At 37.7% G+C, this 26,803-nt stretch overlaps 1 long non-coding RNA gene across 1 annotated transcript; it reads right to left on the bottom strand.

Moving 5' to 3' along the window:
• Positions 1–25,953, bottom strand: LOC135299165 (uncharacterized). The gene is made up of 4 exons (XR_010361210.1): positions 25,850–25,953; positions 6,863–6,930; positions 808–945; positions 1–506 (listed from the first exon to the last, which is right to left on the bottom strand). It is a non-coding gene; the product is annotated as an uncharacterized LOC135299165 (long non-coding RNA).
• Between the last annotated feature and the right edge of the window lie 850 nt (positions 25,954–26,803).

Genomic DNA, 26,803 nt, shown 5'->3' with positions numbered 1-26,803 from the left:
GTTTAGCAGTTTAAGTTTTTTACAATTTTTTTTTTAATTTGTGGTGCACACACACAAGCATTCTATGTGTACATATTTGAGCAGCATAGCATGTGTTCTAGTTGTCAACATAAAGGTAAGCTTAACATGCAATATTGTAAAAATTAACTAGGATATTAAGTTACTAAAACTTATTGGAAATTAGGATCCAGTGCACTTCAGTATACTAGTGTTGAGGTTAAAGACATGAGGAATCAAATATATACAGATGTACAAATATTCAACAGGACTCTGAAGATTTATTCCTTTTTCTTTCTTTTTAAACAAAATCTGAAGCATCCCCCATACATTTTTGGGTCTTTTGAAAATGCTTTCCCAAGTATTTAGACACCATGGTGGGAAGGTTTTTTTCAACCAAAAAAGAGCAAAGAGCAGATAGAACTTCAAATCTGAAGTAAAGCAGCAGCAAGATATAGCTGGTGACATCTGAAAGTGACAGGAATGCTGATTGTCATCAAGCAAGTTGCCTAAATTTTAAAGAGAACAGAAAACCTGTTAATATCTTTATTTCAGGGGGTTTGCGACATTAACATTTTCTTGCATATTTTGACATCCTGATTTGCAGCTTGGACATGCCTGAGCTAAAGACCTTAGTAACTTTGGGAAAGACCTTTACACACAATTCTATCAGGGCAAGTTCACAAAAATGTTGGTGTCTTGCTTTGACATAATGAGTTCATGCTTAACTGTGATTCTAAAGGTCCTTAGATGGGAATGAAAAAATAACAGAGACATTCTGGTGTAATCTTTAGTTCGTCTTTGACTGACCTCTTGGAGAATGACTGGATTTCTATTGCGTAGACCTTTGTGGTTGGAGCTGAAGGAGGGGCAGGCTTCCAGAAATGGGAAAGACTGAGAACAGCTGGAATATGGATCCTCAGATGCTGTGACAGTATCCGGAAATATCTGTGGTATGACAGAAGTGGTGGAGGAGTTATGAGATTATATTATGCACAATTATTACAGCTCTTTTTTTCTGCACCTCACTTTAATTTCTTGATGAAACAAAGTTTGTGGATCCATTGTTTTACAGTATTTCAAAAGGTAAAATGCAGGATTAAACCTCAAGTTTACCATTAACAAATCTCTGAAAAAAGATCTTGCAGTCAACACATTTTAAAATAATTAAAACATTTTAAAATATAAACTTTGTAAGTCCTATTTAAAATAACTCTAATGAGAACATTCTGGAGACTAGATTTACTAGTATCTATTCTTCAAAATGTTGCACTGATGTTCAATTATTTAAATTTAAATGGATAGTTGAGCACAACAAACACATTCCCATACACTTAATTGTCATCATGCTGTCCAGCCAATTCAGGTTTCTCATTCTCCAGTCTCATGGGCAATCACAGCATGCATCATCTGGCTTCCTCCAAGCTTGGAAAAAACCCAGCAGCTTCTCAGTCCTTTACAAATTCTTCTGATCCCATTCAACAAGTGCTGAGACCACTAAAGCCAGTAGTATTTCAGCTCATGTGCCAACAGCTGTGTCAGTGACCAGTGAGACCAAACCTCTGTAGCCCCAGCAGCATCAATGCTACAATATATGCTTTAAGCCTTCTTCAGCAGAGGCTTCTGCTACAATGATGGGTGAGAAAGGCCAACTGATAGTTCTGTCCACCTATATTTGTAAGTTGTCCTCACTATAATTAACTCACGTGCCCAAAATACTGAGGTATTTCCTGCTGGGCAAATGTTCTTTACTGAGGTCTCTAATAACCTTTCGCCATGTGTTCCACAATGCTCTATCCGACTTCCCTGTGCTTTTCAGCCAGCTTAGGCTACACTGTCCTGCCCTGCTACAATATAGAAACTCAGAACCTCTAGTCTACATCTGAAATTCTCACTCTCTATTTTTCTTTCTCTGGGTTGAACAAATTCAAGATAAAGCTGGTGAATTACATGAATCTCAGTTCATTAGTCTTACCTTCTCCTCAATAATTACTGCTTTTTCTTTATCTCACTTAAGCTGGTGATTTAACAATTATTAGATTTTCTCAGAAACTGTGTTGACAATCATTGGAATCTTCATTATTCATGAAAGAAGAGATCAATATTTCAGTCTATTCAGGCTATTCAGTCAGATTTGGAGGTTTCTGCTAAAATGGAGAAGCTTTACTTTTGGCTGAGTCCTTTGTCTAGGCTTGTGTCAAATTTATATTTGATCTTTGACACTGGGATATTATTCTGAAGTTACTCAGTTATTTCTAATACCTATAAAAATCTAATTATTTACAGAACTTTTGTTCTATTAGTGAAAATAAAAGGAATTAATTACCCATTCAAAGAAAAAAATATAAAAGGTGTGCTGCTGAAGTGTGTAAATGCCACAACTTGATGGAAATTTACTTTGGTAGGTGTTATACAAACCTCCCAACAAGTCAATTGTGTTGCTATAAGACACTGCCTAAGTTCTCATTAAAAGACTTGGCCTTGGTCTCTGAGGTCAGGTTCCAAGAGGTTATTTGATTCCAGATGCAGATGTAGTCTAACCTGCATCTACTCACTACTTATAACCCTTTCCAAGAAAATAAATCTGATTTCAGAATTTTCAACATCTAAAAAGGATGCATCCATGAATACAGCAAAGAGGAGATGAGTGTGATGCACACTATTAGGAGCAGTGCCTTTGTTAAGGAGACAGTTTTACACCTTGACAGCCCTCATGTCTGCTGACACCACTGCCCAAACTTGAGTCACATGTTACCATACACCTGACCAACACAAGCTTTTGGAAAAGTCTAGTACAGAAGTGAGCTGGGAGGTAGCATGGTGCTGAGACACAAGGAAATGGTTGGAAATGGTTTGGAAGAAACAGCTGTATAGTGTAGGCTTTGAACATGAACAGATTAACGCCCAACTAAAAGAGATTAAAGACAACATATAAACAACCAACTTGGACCAGGGGAATGATTTTCATGATGTTTTTCCAGCAGAACCTAGTGTCTTGCTACAGCAGATTCTGCAAACTTACACTTCTGGCTCATTTTTCCTAGTCACTAGGCTATACAACTATGCTTGTGGAACTATTCCTGGTTAATCCTATGCTATGGCACAGCCACTCCTTTCTGTCTGGAAATGAAAGAACATTTCCATGAGCTGCAGATGTCAAAACAAGAGGCAGGAAAGGGTTACTTTAAAAATGGATGAGTGCACTCTGGGCTTAGATTAGGCCTACTAGAAGTGGGCAGAGGATTTTACTAGCTCTCATAGACAACTTTTATCTCAGCCCATTTATCCTCTGAAGATACCTTGATAAAAGTTCAGGCCTGCCCTTCTAATAGCAGTGCTGGTTTGGTCTTCTAAGACTGAACTCTATAATGCACAACTCTCACAAAAGCATAAAGGTATTGGGCAGCTTGAGAAGGAGAAGGACTATGAGTCAGGCTGGGTATCCAGAGGAATCCACTGCATTTTTCATTGAAAAAAAGTAATAAATCCTGCCTTAGAGGGTTTCTGCAGCTCTGAAGCAAGAAGTGCAGCACTGCTGCTCTGTCTTGTGAACATAAGTGTCCTTCTATTCCACATTCAGATGTTGGTGGTCAGCTGGGCCATGTCCTGTTCTCAGAATTTGGCCAAGTATAAATATTTACTGGAATTTTTGTTATAGTTTTAAGGCAAAGGTCAGCATAAGAGAACAGACTACATATCAGTCCTTTTTCCTTCAGAATTAAAGCTCCTTTGTTAGTTTGCAAGAACCTGACCACATAAGATTTACTTTCCCTATCTTCAAAGCATGGCCATTTGGCACATAGGAATGGCTCTGTGAGTTCTCCAGCTGACTAATCTCAAAGAAACTCTGCTAACTTGCTCAAGGCCTGTGTCTGACCAAACCACAACAAATTGTGCCCCACATACCTTATGAAAGAGATGGGAGATCTCTCAAACAGAGGAGAGGGAATGATATTTTGTCATCTGTAAGCACCTACAGAAGCCTCTTCATTGATACTGGAGTTTTCAGTCAGCATTATATCAGCAGCTGGAACTAACTCCACTCAGAATGCTGATCTCAAATTGCAACTGCATCATAGCAAATACTAGAAATCAGGAAGAGGCTGTTAGAGAAATGACCTCCCCTTACCTGCCAGCTGTATAAGAGCACATGCTGTACCTGCACCATCTGTGGATACAGCTTCACTGTAATTTAAAGTGTAAAAGCCATCATATTTTTCTGTCAGGATTCAGGACTCCCAAGTGTACACTAATATGTAAAACACTTTGTTGGTATAAGGTCCAATTGCATGTGCACATATGTCAGCCTTTACTGAGGCTCACTAAGTCGTTGTCAGGCAGATGTTGTTTTGCCAGGTGTGCTTTTGTAGAACTTACATCTGGATAACTTTCCCAGAGAGGATTTTTAAATTGGAGATGGGCAAACTCAAAAAGTTTAGAGGTTCAATTAAATCAGCATCTAAAAACCTGGATGATTATATAAACCAAATCAAGATCCCCAAAATAAGAGTATAGGCCTTACAGAAGAGACAAAAATTGTATTATTTCCCTGCCATGATGATTTGTTAAATTTGCAGATTTTTTTGCAAACTACATAGTTTTGTTTAAATCTTGCATAAGGCTTCAGGTCAGTTTTATTTTAGCCAAATTGTTTTCCTAGTCCCTAGTTTAAAACCTTGTGAACCATATTGCATTCCATTTAACCTAGGTGGAAATTTTCCCATTATTTTGAATTTAAAAAAAGGAAGATTTCAGCTATGCATCTTATGAAGTATATCTAATGCAAAAAGCAGAAACTCTGTATAGAAATAAGGCTTTAACTTGCCTTTTATGTTTTGATGGGAGAAAGAGGATATTGCTACCAATACCAGTGGTTCAAAAGTCACTTTTTTCGTTTCATTGTGAGAGAGCTTTATACTTGTAATTTGGGGGAGTTTAATAAAATGCCTCACTTTTCTGCTGTAGAAAACTAACTAACCTAAAATTGAAGCAACTAAGTATTTGATAGACTTGGGCAATTTGGAAGGTTGGATGCTAATAAACATAATTCTTCCCCTTCACATGTTAAATACGTTAAAGCTCTTGACAGGTAATAATAAGAGTTTGACCCGATGACTGGATTTAAGGCAATAATTAATAATGGACAATTGATTAAAGAGGTATGGCTTATTTCTTAATCTAAAAATATTTTTCCAGAGGGGGAAAAAAATTGTGATGGAATTTTCTATCAAGGTAAATAGAAAATTCTTTTCAAGTCAATGAAATTACTCAAAATAACTCTCTCCACTTATTGATTATTTATTATTCTGTGGTGATAATGTCAGATAATATTGTTTCATCATTAGTTATCCAGTAACTTCTTTTAAAAGTCCAGCATTTTTCTGTGAAATATTTTTCTTGTATAAATAAAATAAGTTTGTTTGATGAAAGATATATTCATTAAAAATATGTGAGAATTTGACAGAACAACCTTCTAATTCACAGAATTGCTTATTGTGAAATGCTGCCAAATACTTCCAGAATATTTTTGTAGAATGAAAGCAATTGAACTGCAACCATTGCCAATTAATCAATTGGTTTGTTTGGGATATATAAAAATACAATTATTTCTACTGATATAAAATCATTAGAAGAAAACTATCTGTAAACATAAATGTGCAAATAGGAATTGCACTGTTCTCTGTACTTTTGACTACATTCGTACCTTTAGAGTAGGGTATAAACACACATTGTTGGAGAACCTTTATTTTTGCTGCACAAGTTCTCAAATTTCTCAATGCTACCACCTTTCAGACTGCGTATAGATGAACATGAACTCTGTAGACTCTTCTCATCTGACAGATTTACTTTATTTCATTAGTCAGTACATTAATGCTGAAAAAAGTGTGCAATATGATGGAATCACAGAATTATATAGGTTGGAAAAGACCTCCAAGATCATTGTGTCCAGCCTCTGACTGATCACCACCCAGCTAACTAGACCATAGCACCAAATTTAATTTTCAGTCATTTCTCAAACTCTTCCAGGGATGGTGTCTCTATTACCCCCCTGGAAAGTTTGTCCCAATGTTTAACAACCCTTTCCATGAAGAAATTCTACTTGATGTCCAACCTGAACCTGCTCTGGTGCAGCTTGAGGCTATATCCTCTTATCCTGCCACTTTTTGCGTGGGGGACAGATGAAGCTCCCACCTGGCTACAGCCTCCTTTCAGGTGATTGCAGACGGTGATAAGGCTCCTCAGAGCCTCCTTTTCTCAGGCTAAAAATCCTCTGCTCCCTCAGCTGCTCCTCATAAGACCCTCCACCAGCTTCATTGCCCTTCTCTGGACTCACTCCAGCCCCTCAATGTCTTTCTTGCAGTGAGGGGCCCAGAGCTGGGCACAGGATTCGAGGTGTGGCCTCATCAGTAGTACACACTGGCCCAAGTTCAACAGCACCCCCAAGTTTAATCAGAACGCCCAGGTCCCCTTCCCCTGGGGAGCTTTCCAGCTACTCTCCCCTAGTCTGTAGTGCTGCATGGGGTTGTTGTGACTGAATATATGAGGCTAAATCAGAAAAGACTGAAGGGCTGTTAGAATAGACATTAAAATTCCAAGAACCACCTTGCTTTCAGTTAAAGAAAGCAAGTAAGTTAAAAAGCAACTAAGGTACCCTGTTGTGTTGATATACGTCAGAGATGAGTCCTATTGGTTGGTCTTCATCTAGCAAGGTGTTTTTAGGGGTTCTGTTTACGAGTTAGTTGGCTTACATCTATTCATTATTTGTACTAAAAGCAGACTTCTATTAAGCAGCCCAGGTAGAGCTCCTCAAACTTTTTAAAGGTGATTACTATTAATGCCTCATGCATGAGGTTAACAGATATACCTTTCCTCTCCTGAATGTCACACTTCTGGTCACTCTGCCAGGACTCCAATTCCTCTCTTGCAGAAGTTCTGTGAAACGAAGAGCACAAGAAGGTGAAGAGGAGGTTTCAGCAATTAGTACACAGAAACATCTAAGAACTGCTCTGCAGCCAATAAATACCCTGAATAAATAAATAAATAAATTATCAGATTTTTTAATATAATAAACTAAATTACTTTAGGATAGGCTTTAAGATAGCCTAACTACAATAAAACTAATACAAAAAATTTGTAAACATGTATTTAACTTTTCAGTTGACCAGGTGTGTATTTCAAATTTATGATAAATTCCAAACCATGAAAATATCAAAGTGTTTTGTTGGTTATTTCAGTCAATCTTTATGCTACTGTGGTAATTCATGATTAGTCAGGATATGAGGTTTGGGATTATGTTCAATATGGAAAAATAACTAAATTTAAAAAAATACATATATGTATATACATAAACCCATATTTGTTATGATAGGTGCAGGACTGATAGCTGTGGAAAAAACATGCTTGTATGCTACTTTAAAAAAATGCACCAATTGTATTTGCTTCCTTTACAAAATAAAATATTGTTTGTTCTTTTCAGAGCTGACCTTATTTTTACATGAAAAGTGAATTTAAAGATAAGGCTATATTTTCAAACATAAAAGGATTTTCTTTATCTCACTTCCTGACACTCTGCTTTAGCTGCTTTTTCTTTAAAATAATCATTTGACCTTTTAAATTACTAGAACTGGAGATAAAACATCACAGAGTCTTTGGAGATGACAGACAACTGATCAAATAATTTTCAGTTGCTCTATCTGTATCTTAAAGCAGTGGATTGCAAAATCCAGCCACATTTGAACAGCATCAATCTGGCTTTCTGTCATTTATTTACAAAATTTCTTTTATGGTCACAAAAATCCATGGTAAAACTGACCTGAAAAAGAGTATCTTTTTCCAGACTGTTATGAGAAAATAATAAACAAAACATGGGAGCTTATCTCATTACATTGGAAATTAGCTCAACCACAAAAGAGTGTGCACCTGCTAAAATAGTCTCTTTCTGGTATTTTCCATGTAATACTCCTTCATTGTGCAATGCAGTGTAAGTAAATCAGCTATCTTTTAAGTAGACCTGGTGGCAATTAAACTTGATTAATAGCTGCTGTGATTCCAAGGTATTAGTCTTTTCTTCTTTCAACCTTGTTATTAATATGAACTTTCAACCCAAACATAATTTTGTGAAATGTTATGGAATCTGAAGACAGACAGAAGATGTTTAAGAGGACAAAATGAGCTTATAGGTCATAGATATCCTTTTAAAAAGTTGAATAAAAATGAATTGAAGTCCAGAAAGATCAGACAGAGGAGCTCCATCTCCTCTTTTACCAGACCTGGGGCTGACTCTGTGTCATGCAGTGATAAATTTGATCAGATATGCTGGCAGTGTGGCCAAGATGATTCAGGTCTTCTTCTTGTGGCAGATTCCTATGATTTATGTTACAGGCAAAATTTTGGTCCAGGTAAACTTAATCAAAAAACGCAGCCCAACAATATAATCATGCCAGATATGTGCAATGTGTGCTAAAAGCACTGCGAAAAGAGCATGGACCACTAGAGGTCTGAGCCTGAAGTCAGATGTGTGTTATTGTCTACCCACACAACCTCCAAAGAAGTTTAAAGGAAACACCTTGAGACTTGTGTGGATTTTTATTAACCCTGCACTGTGAATTGATGGGGTGCTGGGGAAAAACAAACATAGGCAGAGAAAACATGAGGCCTGCCCAGCACAAGAGCTCTTTATTGACAGTTTATGACATAGGCTTGGAGTGGCCCAATATTGTTCCTACGACCTTTGCCTCCCAAAACTTACAGGCATTTTGAGACTTTGTTCACCCCTTGAGGGCCTGCTGGCCTTGTCACTGCAACTTTCTTCTCAGTGCTGTTCTGAGCATTAACCATGACCACTGGAGACAATTATAAGTGCTTCTTGCCATCCCTTGACCTAAATTTCTGCCAGCTTCATTTTCCTAATCTACACACGGACCTAGTTCAGGATTGTGACAAGTTACACACAACAGATTAGTAGCAGAGGCTACAATTAACTATGAGCTGGCACCCAAATTCCAAGCCCATGTTGGCCCAAATTCAAAATAGGTTGCAAGAGAGGAAAGGACACACAGCCTATATATATATTTTTTTTTTTGTTTTCCCCAGGTGTAAGGAAAATGTTAACTTGCTATTAAAAAACTAAATTAAGAATCGCTAATCGGTTAACTGCCTATAGATATATATATATATTAGTAAAGAAAAAATCAGTACAGCTGGGTTTGTTACCTATATGAGTATTAAATTTGATACGTTAGGAAAGGTGTCTCCCTTGATCCCAGTACACCTTTCTGTATTATGCTTTTTTAGGTTTTTTTTTTTTGCAGTAGCTTTCTCCTCAGTTTTCTCCATATCTTAAAACAGTGAAGAAAGTGGACACAGAGAAAAGATTTTGGCTAAATATTCTAAAGCCAAGAGCAGGCAAAATGTAAAAGATCAAGATGAAAATTAAATTTGCTTCAAAAGAAATCCAACATTGCTACCAGACTTCATGTTATCTAACAGGACTCATTAAAACAAAATGGAACAGAGCAGTAAAATAGATAATAAGTACACACTGAGCTCTAGGGCCAATTTTTCTGAATGATTGAGTTCTTCGAGAGCTTGCAGAGATTAAAAGCCTGCAATCTATTTTCCTTACCACTGTTGTGTCTTGCCAAATCTGTCTTGAGAACTAGAACAGGAAATACCCTCCCAGCAGCTGTATCTGTAGATTTCTCAACTTGGGCTTTTACTCATAAACAGTATTCTGCATTTCTGGGGCATGGCCACATTTTTGCTTCTGTTCAAAAAGTTCTCAAATACATCACTTTGGCAATGGATGTTAAATATCTGTCATTCAAAAGAGCCAATAAAATGGAAAATTTCAACTAGGCTGTTAAAATATGACAGCCAAGAAAGGACAGCCAGTAGAAAACAAGATCTTTTGAAGTATCAATTCAAGCATAATAATAAATCTGTACAAATTGTAGTGTTCTTGTTCTCTTTTTTTCTTGCCTTCAGCTTGCACATTACAATATTTGCAATACAATAATTTTTTTTAATTGGTAAGTATTTATATGGTTGTTAGAACAAGTAAAAATCACCTGTCAGACAATTCTTTGATGTGAGCAATTACAAGAAAATAATACTAAGTACACTATTTATAGTCCATATAGGACACTTTGCTCCCAAGAGTGGGACACCTTAAAATCCTCTGAAAATGAAGATAAATTCAGAATCTGCTAATTTTTATTTTTTTTATTTAGGGATTGGCTAAGAAATTATTTCTGTATGTATAGTCACACCAAATAGTTGCTTCATTAATATGTCAAACTTCTCCACAAACCACAAACTTTTTTGGCATTTGTTACATTCTTTGGTAAGGAGTTCTCAGCTGATCTCGTCTGCACTAAGAACTTCTTCTCTGTTTGCTTTGATGATCCTTAGTTGCAATATTCAGAGAAATACCAAACAATTTAATGTCCTTTTAACTTCTCCATGCTAGTCTCAAGTTTATTGGTCTCTTTCATGTTCTGCCTCCCCCGTTCTATTTCTCTCCCTAAATGCTTTTTTTTTTTTTTCAAAAGCAGGTCTTTGTTTACTCTGATACAATCCTGTCCCCACTTCTCTGAATATTTTCCAGATCTACTTTATTGAGATTTTGAGATTCATAGTGTCAGCTGGATTTAAACTGTTGTACAATGAAGTAGAGGTTGATATGATCTGTGCAGAATCTGAAATATGGGAAAACCATACTTCAATGCCAAGATATTCCAAAGAACTAGAAGTAGTAATGTTGAAAACCAAATGTTAACTCCAGGTTTTCACTTTGGGCTTTGTTGCAGGGTTTTTTGAAACCTTTACTTGCATGGTTCCTTTCTTTGGAGGTTCAAAGTACCAAATTTAAAGAACTTTGAAATGCCAGTAAGTGACGATGAACCATTCTGATTTGGAGTTTGAGAAACTGCATATTTTAATGGAATCTGTGCTTATCACTAAAAGTCTGCAAAAAAACCCTTCCACTGATCATATAAGAAAATTATACAACATTCAAGAAACTTCCACAAAACTTCCATAGCACTTAATTTCTTTTTCTCTCTCTCCCTGATCACGCCATTAGCTTCTGAGTGGCATGGTAAAGCAAAATCTAACACCAGCCCCAGCTGCTCTTTTTATAAGATGACAATCAAGCAGTGGCTCAGCTGTGCCAAAGTGTTCCAGAAACTCATAGACACAGATGCTTTGATTTTCATGCAATTTAAAACACAAGAAAAACCTTGCTTGGGGATCAGCCATGCTCTCCAGACTGCTTAATTCTACTATTGCTACTTTCTACTGCCTGCATACCTCAAAGGCAGAAAATTAATCTTATGTGTGAGCAGATAATGGCTGAGAGTCTACCAAAAAAATAAAAGGAGCTTTCCAGAGCAGCCTGTGGGAAGAAACAAAAGCTTCGATACAGGAAGACAGAAACAGCAGGCAACAAAGCAATAGCGGATGTGGGGTAAAGAGGAAGCAATGAAAAAGTGTATTTGGAAACATGGAAAAAATGCAAGAACCCAGAGAACAGAGCAGGAAGACTGAATGGAAAACAGGAAAAATTTTATAAGTAAAGGGATCCAGAGTCAAGATGCCAGAAGAACAAGCAACTTGGCCACCAGAATAAAAAATGGGGGAAATGAACATCCTACTTCTGTAAAAGATGGAAACTGGGGTGTCATTGATCCACAGGATTCTTGGCATACATGCAGGAGTTGCTGAAAGGAAAAGCTGGTGAAGGGCGCACACCAGGCACAGAAATGTGAACTCTGATAAATGGCAGGGAACCTGGGCAAGGTTGGCTTCTCAGGCTGCAGAATAAATGCACAATTCCTGTGCCATCCCTGTCTCATGAAGTCCTAGAAGTTTCTCCTGATCACTACAGAGGTGAATACGTAAATTGTTTTGGGAGGGATGGAAGGTGACACAGAGCCCAGTGATGTCCATGCTAAGATGTCCTTCACTGCTCCATGTCATGTCTTCTTGACATTATGAGCAACTGGAAACTATGCAAGCAATAAGGTGGTTTTATAGCAAATGCTTCAGCTTGTTAAATAAGGTTGTGGGGGACCAGGAAAGAAAGTCTCACACAACATACAAACTTATGTTCCCTGTCAGCAGCTGTGGGAAGACGACTTAGGAAGTTGAACCTTTGCCAATCTGTGTATGAAAGGTAGATGCCTAATTTTGCAGCAACACCCAACTTTTCAGTACATATTGTGAAGTGAGACACCAAAGAGCACAGAAGATGCTGACAGGAACAGCACCACATTCCATGTCCTGCATGCAGCAGAGCTGATAACTTCATGTGCTAATGAACAATTGTGTGATTGAAAAAAATAAATGAGATTGTCTTGCCATGGAAGCTACACTGGAGATGGTACCTTGTCCCCATCGTTTGTCTTCGGCCAAGCTGACCTTTATCCAATCACCTGCATGTACAGATACCAGTTATCTCCTGAAGCTTCTGAGATGTAAAGTGGCATACACTTGCCTTCTGCTTCAGACTAAAAAACTACTTAAATTTTTGTGTCTGGAAGTTATTGAAAAGTATAGAAACCAAAAATCCCTGCCAGCATGAAAGCACTACCTCACATTACATAGTTGATTTTTGCTTTTCATATCTTCAAGGAGTTACATCTTGATTTCAAACTACCTTGAATTTTTCAGGCAAAAAACCCTTAATGACTCAGAAGTATTGCGGAAATGCAACTGAAAAAATTAGACATCACAATTCTAAGTAGCTGGATGTCTTGGACAGCTGGACAGCACTTATGCACTGCCAAATGTCTTTATTGAGTCACAAGATATAATTTTAGGAAGGATTATCACACAAGCTGTTAAACAAAGTTGGTTATGGACAGCTCAGTTTTCCAAGCATTGCTTTTAGTGACCTAAAAATGAATGTTTATAGCCTATCATCAGATGCATACATTATATTGGCTTATAAAAGTCCTGGAAGAGTCTACTAGAGCTAAGCAGAATTTAATCACTAGGAAAGTATTTCCAGTCATTAAAAAGAGCATATGTGTCTTGGAAAACTTGATATGTAAAATTCTAATGGAGGGAGGGGGAGAAACAACAATATTTTACTCATTAAATAACTTCTCTGATGTAGTATTCTAAACCGTGCATGGATACACAGCATTTCACGGAAAACACATTTGCATCAGATTCCAGGAATTAGATTCTTTTTAGTATTCTTTGATGGAAAATGAAGGCTTGGCTGCTTACCAGATTATTTGCTCTATGATAAATGCAAAAGTTTTACAAGCTCTGAAGGATTGTGGACAATCATTCCTGAGAAATTTGATCATCACTGAGGCTGTTGCAAAAGCTGAAGATATGCTACCAGCTCAGTAAATCCTATAATTGAGATATGGATGTAGAAGTTGCATGAGAAGACTAAGGCAAAGGATATTTATTAATAGTGAATAAGAAATTCAATTACATATATACGCAGCAAACAAGGTCTCTTGGAAATAGCATGACAGTGGCACACTTTCAGGAGATAGTTATCTTCAAGCTGAGCTATCAGTTGCCTTGCTTGAATTACACTAAACTGATAGAATCTCTACAGTCAACACTACTTCCAAACTTTTATTTGCACCTCTCTTTCTGTCTCTGATATCCTAATCTTTTGAAACAAGCTTAAATACCTTCTCTCGGCATTAAAAGAGAGAGGGGTGTTATTTTAGCTCACTACTTTCAGATTTAAGATTATTCAATGGTGTCAGTGTTTCCAGGTTTCTGCAATATTGTATAAATTTGGGTGGTTCATTGCACTATCAGAATTATTCTTCTTTTATGCTGATTTCTGCCAACATGGTCTCTCATAGATATTCACAAAACAACAGACTTATTTTGGGATGGAAATCTATGCACAGTGCTAGAAGTACTGTGGGTATATGTGTTGCAGAATCTTCAGAACAATACTTTCATAAGTGGATATTCTGAAGGTTCATGCTGACTTGTTTCTTGGGGTTTTTTTGCCAGTGGGAATGATAAAATACTTTGCCTCTCTACCCAACCACATATTTTGACAAAACTGGGGGGTTATTTTCATCTTTTCTCCCTCTACAAAATTTTGGCTGAAATTGAAGTTATTGAAGAAGAGGGAATGACAGGTTTTTTTCTGACAGAGATACAGACATAAAACATAAGTTAATAAGATATAAGATATTTCCTTAGGAAAATTCCAGCCCCTTTATCTCTCACTGAGTGAGTCACTTTTGCCCAAGAATGTTTGTGTTTTCTCTGTAAGCATTTAGGCTCTGTTATCCTCGTATCTCTCCTGTAAAGATTTACTGTCACAGTGGAAATCCAGGAGGAAATAGGCACCCTAGAAGAGAGAATTTTTCAGTGGAGACTCTGTGTGACTTCAGAGGAATGGTTTGCATTGTGTGGGTTGAGAATAGAAATACAGAGAGTGACCAATTCCTTTGCTGAGTCATGATAATAATGCATGCTAAAGCCCTGCACAGAGAAGGCAGCAACGTGGGCATTCCAGTGAGATTGTTGAGGGCTTATTTTAAGTAAACTTAATAGATAGATCCAAGGTCCAACCAAAGTTCAGGTGGGTTTTGCATGTTTTACAGGAAATAAAAAAAAACTAGTCCAGTTGAATCAAAGGAGCAATTTTATATTGACAGTTATTTTAGAATTATTGAAATTCATGTGTTCCATTTTTCTCACCACACCTGCAATGAATTCTAGCTACCCCCAATGTTTCTGACACAGTTTCAATCTAGCCAAAGAAGGTAATAGTATGCCTGGCATCCATGCAGCTTGGATTATCATGTTATGGCAGCATAGCTGACATAACTAAATTAATTTGACTTAAGAAATCAGAGAAGTCTTGAACTGTTGTCTCGTAGATGACAAACTAGTGCCTTATCATCTGAGCTACTCAGATCCAGTCTGCAGTACTCTTAAGTGTGATTTCATCTAAGTAATGTGTTGCTGAGTCTAATGTCAAATGGATCTATCACATTACAACACATTCTAATTAAAGGAAAAGAAGACTAAATGTATGTGATCAGTCATTTAAAAGGGTGTAGTATATTAATAGCCAGCATTTTTCTAACAATTTCAAAGTGATTTTATCATTATTCCTTTGTGTAGAAACAAATATATTGTATTAATTTTTTTTGCAAACTATATGAAGATAGGGCAGACTCTACTACATTTTTTCTTGCAAAAATAAACTCTAAGTCTGTCCATTAATTTCACTGGTTTTATTGGAGAATTAATGTTTAAATTGCACTAATTTAATCCCCCATGAAATCTTAGCATTTCCCATTGGCTGGCCACAAGCCAAATGATACAGAATTTAGACTGAATTTGAATGTGGGTCAGTAACCCATACCAAGTATATTTCAGTATTTCTTAGAAATAGGCTCTATTTTTCTTCAAGTATATTCGTACAAGAAAAAATAAGACCCACCTGAAAATTTTCACAGGAAGCCATATCCTTTCATTTTTTTTCCCTTTTTGAATTTGCAATGGCCTGTATCCCTTGATGGTGCCAACAGCTGTGCTTTCAAGAAAAAGTGCCATGTGAATGCAGTACATCTCCTGAGCTGCTGACTTCTGGTCACCCGGACAGAGTCAGTACCCAGATACTCTGGGTCAGACTGTCATTTAGCATCAGAATGAAAGATTTCCGTGACCTAAAAGTGATTGCTAAAACATATGTAACCTACCCTTTGAGGAGTGTTGCCCCTTTCCAATATCAAACCCTTAATTCTTCTTTTTGACCTAAATCCTTTTCCCAAGACGATCTAGGCACAGGGAATCATACTTCCCACCTAAACTTATTTGGTTTATGCTTCCCTGTCACCCCCAACAATGTAAATGTTCCCAAATCACTTGAGCATCAGGTATGAGAAGATAATTCTTCAAGCACTCTGGAGGTCTTAGTTGTGGATCTGAGTCCCATACCAGCCTAAGAAGGGTCTTAGTCCCACAGCACTTCAAAGTATAATAAATATATCAAGCATTGAGGCATCTGTGCAAGGAAACAAACCTACCATATTCTAATTTTAAAAGGAAAATTTGAAGAATATTAGCATAATTCCCTTATTCAAAACCAAAATTGGGGCACAGATTAACAACAGACTTAAGAAATGGAATTACGAAAAAATTTATTTCATCATTCCATTCATTCCTTCGTAAAGAAAACTACAATATTTTTTTCAGGCTAGTCTGTATGATTTCAAAAAACAGCAGGCTAGTCAGTATGTTTTACAGATTACTAGATACAGTAGTAATATCTGTGGATTTCAAAAACCAAAGCAGAAATAGTGGAATTTATCCCATCTCAGATGGACATTCCAAATTATTTTTCACTGTACCTGTTGAAAACTATCTTTTCCTAAGGTAACAAGAATACCTCAAGCCTTGTGTATATTTTTTTAATTAGAGAGAAATTTAGACCTAAAAAAAGGCAGATTGTTTATTTACATGTACAAGTCAGAAATATATTCACATGCTACATAGACATTTAATTAGTTTCAGCAAATGTGTGATTAATTTCATTTCTTAGCATTTTTTTTTCTTTTTTTAATTCTTCTCCATATTTGCATTTCCTCACACAGAAAGGGTATCTTTATATTTTGCTGAACTGATTACATCTCCCTTTAGAGCTCAGCACATCTTTAATTACTACCAGATCTTCAAATATTTTTGGAAGATTCCCGTTAGAAAGATCGTCAGCCATTTCTATCCTCATTCTCCAAAGGAAATTTTGAGCAGAGGCTCTCACCCAGTAGTAACATTGACACATTAACTTTCCTCAGCCACCTCACTCAGACTACTTAGTCTGGCTCCACCAGGGCTGGGAGCCTTAATCAGATATCATACTAAGGAAAGCTATGTCAGTAATGATGTCAGATGAATGGTGGTCACATGGCAACAGCCTCATTTGAAGCAAACAGTGCCACACTTGTTTTTAGGCTACTTTATGACTCGGCTGAAAAATGACTTTGTTCACAACAAAACACCACTAATGTATGAGCTGTTACCATAGGATTTTAGCACTTCTACTGTTTTCTCAACATTCTTTTAATATACCTAACTGGTCAAACAGTGTAAATATCATTAAACTACACATATTATCAAAGTCATCAATCAGCATGTAAGCTAACCAGATGAAACACTGGAAATCCCTTCTGGCATTTTGAATTCTCAAAGAAATGGTATTATGGAAAACATATAAAGGAAAAAATATTTTAATTTTGCACTTTGATTTGGCGTGTGCCAGATTCACACATACAGGAGAATAGGGAGACATAGTCAGCTCTCCTGCTAGAGAGTGTGGTTTTCCCTTCTCTGCTCTGGATGTCAGTGAGCTGGTGGGATATACAGAGGGCAGAATAATGAGACTGAGCAGGAGGGAAGAATTTGCCCTCTGGCTCCACTCACACTGCAACAAAACAGAAGCCCCAACATCGCCTGTCACTCCCTGGTTTCTGAGGTAAAAATGTCCCTTGCTATTTCTCATATGCATTTCAGTTAGTGCTCTTATTCCCAACACGAGATTACAGCAAGTACGACTTTTTCATTGGGAAGAAATGGCAAACCCACTGATTTCACAGGAATTCTGACGTTCTTCACACCAACACAGCAGTACAGCTTGGGTAAAAATTAAAGTTTAAATGACTGGTCATAGACACTGGCCTACAGAAGATAAATATCAAAGCCAGCTACCAGAAATTATTGCAATTAAAATTGCAAGTGTCCACATCCTAAAGCAGGCAGCTCCATTTTCCTGCTAGTGTTACTCAGCCCACAGTCTCACAGCTGCTGTGGAGAGCAGGGAGAGCTGCAGTGCCTCTCACGGGCATCCTGGGCTTGTTTAAATTCCCCCGAAGCCGTGGTACTGGCCTGCAGTGAGAGCCTGAAATCCAGGCAGGGTCACAGGTCTCTCTGTTTGGTCTGCAGTGCTTATTCCATTTAAACTACTGATCAGGAAGGAAAAGTTATGTGTTTAACCAGGAATAACAGTAAAGACAACAAAAAGAAGCTAACAAAACCCTGAATTTAGGATAATGAGTGGTCAGAAAAATATGAAAAAATATTTCAGTAAAACTCTACCATGGATGACTGTGTGGAAATCAAGAATCCTCAAACAGAAAGCACGAAGAGATATTCATATATTTTCAGAGAGTAACTAAATTATTCCTACCTTCTAGTATAAGAACAGAGACTACAAATGCATATAATGCATATATATGCTATAGCATATTCTACCCATAAGAGAGAATTTGAATTTTAACTAGTGACCCTAGAGTCTTGTTGGCATAGACTTTGGATTAAAAGAAATTCTGAAAAAATTGTCTTTTAAACCCTGAAGTTCCAACAATCTATAATAGATTCTGGGCACAAACTGAATATCATTCATACAGCTGAGCCTTTAGCGCTGCTACTATTTTCTGTTGCCTTCTGGCATCACTTAGTAAGTTCCAAATGAATGAATTCTCTATCCACTAATATATAGTGGGGGGAGAGAAATTCAGACTCTCTACATTGAAAAATAACATGCATGCTACTTTTACCTTCCCCTCTCAGCTCCTCTGAAGCATAAATAACCCTCAGAAAGATACACTGATTTCACGTTGCTAACCAAAAATAAAAAATAAAAAAGAACCAAAAAATTGTTACATTTCTGTGGGGCATTTTATTTTCAATCACTTTTTTATTTTTTACAGAACATGCAAAAATTTTTGAAGCCAGAAAGGATCTGCCTTTCCCACTAAGCCAACACAGATCTTACTCTAACTAGACACATTGGACCTCCTGGGCTGCATGAAGTCCCAAGAGGCAAGCTGAGCATGCACTGACTGAGGAAAGTACTGTGGAAATTAGGAAAGAAAATATGTGAACTAGAAGAGCAGTAGCAAGTTATACTTCACTTAGAAGAATTTAAAGAAAGCATAAGATGAGATGGAGCAAAAACTGCCCAGAAGAGGTGAGGCCTCACCAACATAGTCAAAACATTATTGTGAATCCATATGAGCTTTGAAAGGCTGTGATCCAGTTCTGAGAGAAGGAAGATTATTTACAGCTCCAATAAGGTTTTTTGGTGAGTATTCTCATGGAGGACTACAAGGAAGAGAGCTGCAGTGACTTTTTTATTGTAGCTGTTTCTTTTGTCTTTTATTTTGAAGCTAAACTATCAGCATCTTCTCTTAAGTAAAATTCTTCTGTCATCGTGTTTGGATCCTATGTTTGGTTCTATCCTGCAAAGCTAGTGGAAATAGCTGCTTTGGAATAAAACAAAACAAAAACCACCAAAAAACCCAAAAAAGGGGCAGGAATAAGCACATGAGCAGCAAGGATAACCACATCAGGGCATACCAGAGGCTTACACTAGCCCAGGATACTGTCTTTGACAGCAGACATTGGCAGATGCCGAGTAAAGGAGATAAGAACAAACATGCACATGATGATGTCCCCCTAGAATAATTTTCCACTTTTCATTAAAAAGATTTGTACATATGATAGATACAGGATGGAAAAACTTCACTGAACTGATGCAGATGGCAGAGGAAAAGGGTACCACAAATCTATCATGCATCCATTGCTTTAGACATACTTTATATATCTTATTTGAACTTGCATAAGCTGCACAGCTAGTGCAGGCTGCAGGAATTATATCCTGTCTACACAGAGACTTTTCTTCCTTTTTAAATCTGAGAACCATATAACAGGTTTGAGATTAGGTTTATGCTTACACAATGAATATAGTTCTGTTAAAAATACACAGAATATTGCTGATTAACAGGACCACTATTAAATGTACTTTTTATGGGATCACTGGCTGTTCTCCTTGACCAGTACACCAAATAAAAATTGTTTTTTAATGGAAGAATACTGTACAGAGACCAAAATAGAAACTGCTAAAACAAACAAGATAATTATCTAAATTTTATAATATCAGTCATAAAACGTCTGCCTTTTCCCTTTATGAGCTTGATAGATTAAATTTAGGGCAGATGTTTCATATAATTTACTCAGAAAACAGGAAAATTATTTAAAAAAAACTCATAAAACCTACAAAAACACAAATGAAACTAATCTAAAACATATGCAGTCTAAAGATTTAAAGGAAAAGTTAGTTGTTCCTGAAGCTATGGATAAGGATGCTTAAGAGATAAAACCATCTCTCCCACACATTTTATAGTATTAGATATTCTGAACTGCTTTGGACAAACAAAGGCCCCTCTAAATTTAGGGTGCATGAGGTAGCTCTGGCTAATTTCCCAAAGACAAAGAGGAACTCACAGAAACACAAACCCTGTTCCTCAGTGCACAGAAGCCAATCTGTGGTATCTTAATTGAATTATAGAGGTACCTGCTGTAACGTGAATGTTGTGGAAGAATACCAGGTTAAAGTATTGCAAATTATCTGTTTATGCACAATAAAAATAGGAAGAGGAGCAGGTGCAATGTCTTTAATCCTCCAAAGAAAAAGAACCTCTTCACTGTCAAGAGATTCTGAGATGAAATACTGTTTTACATGGAAGATATTTATCATTAGACAAAGAGATATTGAGTCAAGTTTCATGAACATTTTGAATGATTTTGTTTTGAAGGCTCAGAAGTCTCCACACCACAAAACTCAATTTTCAGAATAGGTAAACTACAGAGATCCCAGGGGGAAAAAAAAGTATACTGTTTGCTGTCTTGTTGCAAACTCTTTTAGCCCAAAATCATCTGTCAGAATATAGTTTATTATTATCTGGGTTCATGTATCAACTGTGTTGTTAAGACAACATAAGGTCTGGCAGTGCTTCTGGCAGTACTGTCAGTTGTGGCATGCAACAATTTTGGTTCCTCTATAGACTGACCCTTAGTTGCTGTGAAAGACAAAGGTCTCAAATTGTTTGAGTGTGAGACTTCTGTAATGCAGGAGGAAACAGAGATGTATTTTTGAAATAAAATTTTCCCAGTCTGTCTCCATGTAGTGCTGATTCCTGCACTTGATGAGAGCAGGAGAGGAACTGAAACACTACACCCAGCTGAAGGCTTCTGAGTTATGTCCTTGGTTTGCAGTGTAAAACAAATTATTAAACAGAAAAAAATCATAATAGAAAAAAAACCCTTTTAGAAGATTATCAGAATGTATAAGAACATGGAATCCATTATATTATTATTCATTTATATGTTAGTTAAAAGCACTGAGCTGAAGAATCTCTGTAACACACACACACACCCTGGGAACAAAGTTTAGGCATAAACGAAATACAGGTACTATGCTGACAGTAGTCATGGATTTCAGGATCACAAGAAAAGCAATACATATTCTTAGCCAAACTGCATGTTTTAAAAATACCCAAAACAAGAGGTAAATATTCATTTCTCAGTCCCTGAAGTTCAGAGAGATGGGGTACTGTGGTGGTTCTGCCTAAATCCTGCCCTGACTTGAAAGCAGATCAGCTAGAGAGCAAATCCTGCTGCTGTTGTGTATGAACATTTTCTGTGCAGAAGCAAAGCTTTCCCTTCCAAGACTTTACCCCATTGCACTTTGTTCCTGCTGGCAACACATCACAGCCTGTTTTTGTGAGCTTGATAAAGAGGATTTGGCATTGGAGATACTTGCTGTGTGTGAGATACCAAATGAAAGTAGCAAAGAAATGGATGAAAGCTTCTAAGTGTTGCCCAGCCACCCTGTGTATCATCTGAGAAAGACAAGCCAGATGCAAACAGAAGAGCAAACAAGCCTACCTTTGACTCTTGGGATAGCAGCAATTAACTCAATTAATTAAAAGGCGCTGTGATTCCCTCTTACGAAGCTGAGTTCCTTCTAAGGCAAAAAACTGCCCTCCTAAATAGAATAAAATATTTTCCAATGTGTCACCTTAATGAAAGCTGTGGGACAATTCCTCTTTCAGAACACATCAGGTTACAGCAATGCAGGAACAAAAGTGCAAATGGTTAGCGATGGGTAGTATCAAAGCAGTGCAGGACAAACTAGCTCAAATACCCCATCTGAGGTAGGAAAAACAAGTTAGCATTGATGTGGCATAAACAAATGATCTTGAACAGATATGGCCAAGGGTCCAAAAAAAGCTGCAAAAATAGTTAACTTAGTTCACATGTCAGTTCTTCCACAGACCATAAATAAGCTTCAAAGAGTTATAAAACCAGGCAGTAGACACCAAATGCATGCAATCTTGGAGTAGTGCTAGTAAAAGTACATCACCACCTCTCTGCTGCACCAAAAAATTAGGCAAATACTTCATTCATACATGCATACACGTATTGCATACACACATTCACTTCAGAGTATTTCTATATTTTATTAGATACTGTCACTAAATAGAGTTTTGTAAACATTTTCATTTCATAATTGTTAGTGGTAAAGAGAATATTTGTGGTGCATGGTCACTAAGCAAACAGAGTGAAAATACTTTTACAGGGAGTATAAACAGTTTTATGGAGTATCAGAGAGCAAGAGGAAGCTGCAAATATAGAGCACCAGCAGCTGTTCTGGGGCAAGGCAGCTGCTCTGGAGCAATCTAGTAGCAAACTCTATTTGGGCAAACAAGTGGGTGGAGGACTGTGTAATGGAATATAGTGACTTTTAAAGTGGCATAACTCATAAAAGGATGAGGGGACTTCTTTCTCTCTTTTTTATATTATTTTTAATAAGAATTGGGAAAGTGGCCCAAAACTGTTCCTGGATAATCAGTTGAATAAAATACTGGATTTATTACACTGTTATTGACACCCTTTCTCAACCTATTTTCCATGAATATTCAGTTTAATTGTAGGAAAGCTTGAAAAAACAGACACCAGAGCTGGTGCAAGAACATCTACATTTCCACATTATATATTTTTATAAGATCCAAATCCTTAGATATTTATTTGTTCTGCCCCAAATAAATAAGTAAAACACTGGAAAACTATACATGCAGTCAAATTTATTATGAGCACTGAAGATATGATCACAGAAAGCTTTCAGCAAATACCTGGGAAAGCAAATGTATTGTAGATTAGCCACATTGGCCTGTGGGAAATTTTTCAATTAAAAAATAGATTATATTTATAAAATTTCTTACTCAGCTCCAGTCCAACAATTATACTAGACTGCTATGCTGCAGCCAGGGCTGCTCATTCAGCAAGCAGTTGTTTCCTCTCTTGAGGTTGCTAGAGTGACAACTGGTTGCCAACAGTATATGTTTGTGGTAACTAATGACTACAGGTTTCTTTCATCCTCAGAAGTGTTTTCTGGGTGCAAGCACCAATCCCACTGTGTATGTTGTCATGAGCTGGTATTTCACCCTGCGTGCAGGGCACTGTCTGTGTGCCTCTGTTCAGAGAGCAGGACTTCGGTTGCTGGAAGCTCTGTGGCCTCTCCTCACCCATGGGTTTCTGTAAATGCTTCTGTTGTGCCTGGTAGTAGATCTCTTTCCGTGACAACCAGAAGTAAATAGGTTATATGTTCTCCAGACAGCTGCTGTAACATATTGTGGAATACAAACCCAGCAGCATCAAAGCCGCCCTACAAGTAAAATAACTACATTAACTGGAAAGAAAGTTGATTTTTAACTTCAGCTAGCAGAAGGGAATGGCCACAACAATGACATTTTCTGGTTCCTGCAACACACCCACACAGTTCAGCTGGCCCTTTTCACTTGGGTGAAAGAGGTGCTGTACTTTCAGGCTAGTCTGTCCTAAGTACAGCTGACCCAGAGGATCTCTCATAATGACTGTGAGAGAAAAATATGCCTTTGATCCATCCTCATTGCCAGACCTTTGTGAGCTGAAGATTTTGTCCAGCTGGGAGCCTACCTTATTTTTTGACAAGACAAAGACAGGCTGGTGATTCCAATTCACAGTAGCAGACACTTTTACAGCAAAACCATCTTCATTTATTTCTTGTATTTACATTGTTGGTACAGTTTAAATACAGTGCATTTGTAATTGTGATAAATTATCTCTATACATGAGATGGTCCTTTGGGGATTCCTCAGAGACAGCTTTGCAAAGAACCCAAGGTTCATAACTGTCATCAGCAAAAACCAGAAATAGTCCCTTCCATCATTTGTTCATCTGAATCTTGTGTAACAAATGGCCACCACACTCCATAGCTGATATCCCCAGTTATCAGCCAGATTTCTGCCAAACTTTGTGTTGTTATCCTTGGCCCATTAGCCTAGAGATATTAAGCTCAAACATTTCAGTACAGTTCCTGCTGTATTTCAGTTGGAGAACAGTGATTCATTCTACCATTTCTCTCAGGAAGAACAGATCATCTATGGGCATCATTTACAAAACCTAATAAACTTAAGGCCTTGCTTCCTAGACTAAAGCATTAATTACTTCTTTTTAATCACCTGTTTCTCAGTAATCAACAGATTTCTTGACAATTGGTGTGGAGGAGCACCATGCACAGACTTATGGAGAACATTAATTCTGTACTGAATCTGCACCATAAAAGCATCCTTGTGCTGTATTTTCATAGCTGTCTTTTACTCTTGTTTAAAAGAGCATAACTATCAAAAATGCTTTGTTCAGTATGTGTGTATATAATAATGTACATGAGTCCATCATTATGGTGTTCACTGTGGAAATAATGCAGTCATACAAAAGAAACATTGCTCAAAATAAAACCTAAGATAAATAAAGGAAGCTATAACATACTCTGTTGGGCCCACTTCTGGACCTATTTAAAGTGAATGGCAAAGTTCCCACTGACCTCAAGCAGGAACTAGCTCCTTTTTCTCTTTCTAGATTTGTTTAGAATGAAATATAATGACAGACTTGAAAGGTAAGATGAAATATTTGGGGAGAGGGAGAGAAAGAAGAAAAAAAGGAAAAGAAATCAAAATGGGACAAAGGAAACTAGAAATCTGTATTTTTACCATTCTGCATAGGATGTAACAAGAATTGCTTAGGGTGGATTTTTTCAGATTTTCCATGTTCTGCTTTTGCCAGAATATTTTAATATTTTATTGCTTGCATCTCTTTCCCAGCTCTTTCCATCCTCTTCTCTGTGGGCACTTCTACTGGCCCCAAAAAGCATGTGGTGCTTCACAAAACTAAAAATGTGGTTGCCATTAAATATAATGTGTAAAATCTTACGATGCTTTCAGAAAAATAACGCTCACATATCCAAAATGAGGGGAAAATGGTACCTAATCATACGTATAATTCACAACATTTATTTCACCGGTAATGAATGTTGTCAGGTTTTTCCTATGTTGAACAGCCATACCTGAGGGGCACAGCGTTAAAGGGCACATTCACTGCTGACATAAATGGTAACTACGGCCACTTCAGTGAAGTTATCTCCAATTAAGCCAGCCATTACATTCACTTCAAGGTATGCAATACATTTTAAATGATAGAAGCAAGTCCAGGAAATGCTGAGTACTTCTACGAACCCTCCTTCGTGTGTGACTCCCCCTGGACTCAGGCTCCTTTCCTAAATCCAGCGGTTTTGTGGCAAGTGCCGCCTGAGCAAAGCACGGCGATGGTCAGCGCTGTGTCCTGTTTACCGTCGCAATTAACAAAGCGGCATTCAGCGAGAGACACCAAAGAGCCTGCTGCACTTAAAGGGCTAAGGAAAGGTGATAACAGCCCTGGCTTCGTTAAGGCTCGCTGCCCAACTTTACTGAAAATGTAGTGACAGATAAAACATAAATCAACATCCTTATCGTTCTGGCTTCCTTGCCTGCCAAATGGGGGTTTAGTTTATCAGCGACCTGCAGGCCCACTGGCGGCCTTTACACTTACAGCTGGTCAGCGGGGTGGGACAGGGTGGAAGCTAAATGGCTGCTCTAAAACGCCTTGGTGTAAACAACCCGGGGAAGGACTTCCTTGAACTGCCAGTTACCTGAGTGCGATCCATCTCACTAAAGCGTCTGCCCCAAGAGGGGTAGTATCACCAGGAAAGAAAACAAATAAAAGACACCCAGCATGTCGCAGCGCAGGCACAGGCTGGGGAATGCTGTCCCCTGGAGGGGGTGAGGGATCCTCAGCAAGGTAAGCTCCTTATGGCATTGCTCAGGAAGCAGGCAAGTATTTTGAAGGAAAAGGGACTTCATCAGCACAGCCTGCTTCCTCCGTTTTGTGACCAGAACATACAGCCTTTACATATATATGTATACATCATGCAGTATTTGCTTTGTCTCCCTGTGAGCCTCATCGTGGGAGCAATCCTTTCAAAGGCATCAGTAACCCCCAAGGCTCAGGAGAGGAGAGTATCAAGGGCATATTTATCCTCCCTTGCAAGCCAGCAGACTTCTTTCCCTGTGTTATATGTAGGCTGCTCTGTGTGTAGGGATTTTAAAAGTATTTGTCCCAATTCATTGTGTCACAGTTATATTTGCATTAAGTTCAGCTCATAAAACAAAACCCATTTAAACTGGGCCTTGCTCATGTAGAGGCCATGAGTTTGGACAGGAGAGCTCCTAGTTTTTTCTGGTTATGGGACTACACTGACATAATCAGCCTCATGCAAACAGTTGGTGAAGATTAAATTAGCATTTATATCAGTGATTTATTTCTCTCTTGCGATCTACTGCAGCAAATAATTTCTTAGAAGTTTAAAGTGAGGCAACTGCAATGGTGGGTTTATGTCACTATTAACAGAAGTGTCAAATGCAGGTAGATTTGACAGACATTAGCACAAGACTTGTGGGTTTTTTTGTAACTAAAATTGAATTTACTATAAGTGTCCATTTTCCCCTGTCCTTTAGGTATAGTGAGTCAAACTACAGCATTTTATTTAGACAGAAAACTACTCCAAATTTCCTTGTGTTTTGAAAGCCCCATCTTCTGACAACAA

Source organism: Passer domesticus, chromosome 4 (genome assembly GCF_036417665.1).
Source record: "Passer domesticus isolate bPasDom1 chromosome 4, bPasDom1.hap1, whole genome shotgun sequence".
NCBI lineage: Eukaryota > Metazoa > Chordata > Aves > Passeriformes > Passeridae > Passer > Passer domesticus.
The sequence above is the reverse complement of the archived record's forward strand: the minus strand, read 5'-3'. Positions and strand labels throughout refer to the sequence as shown.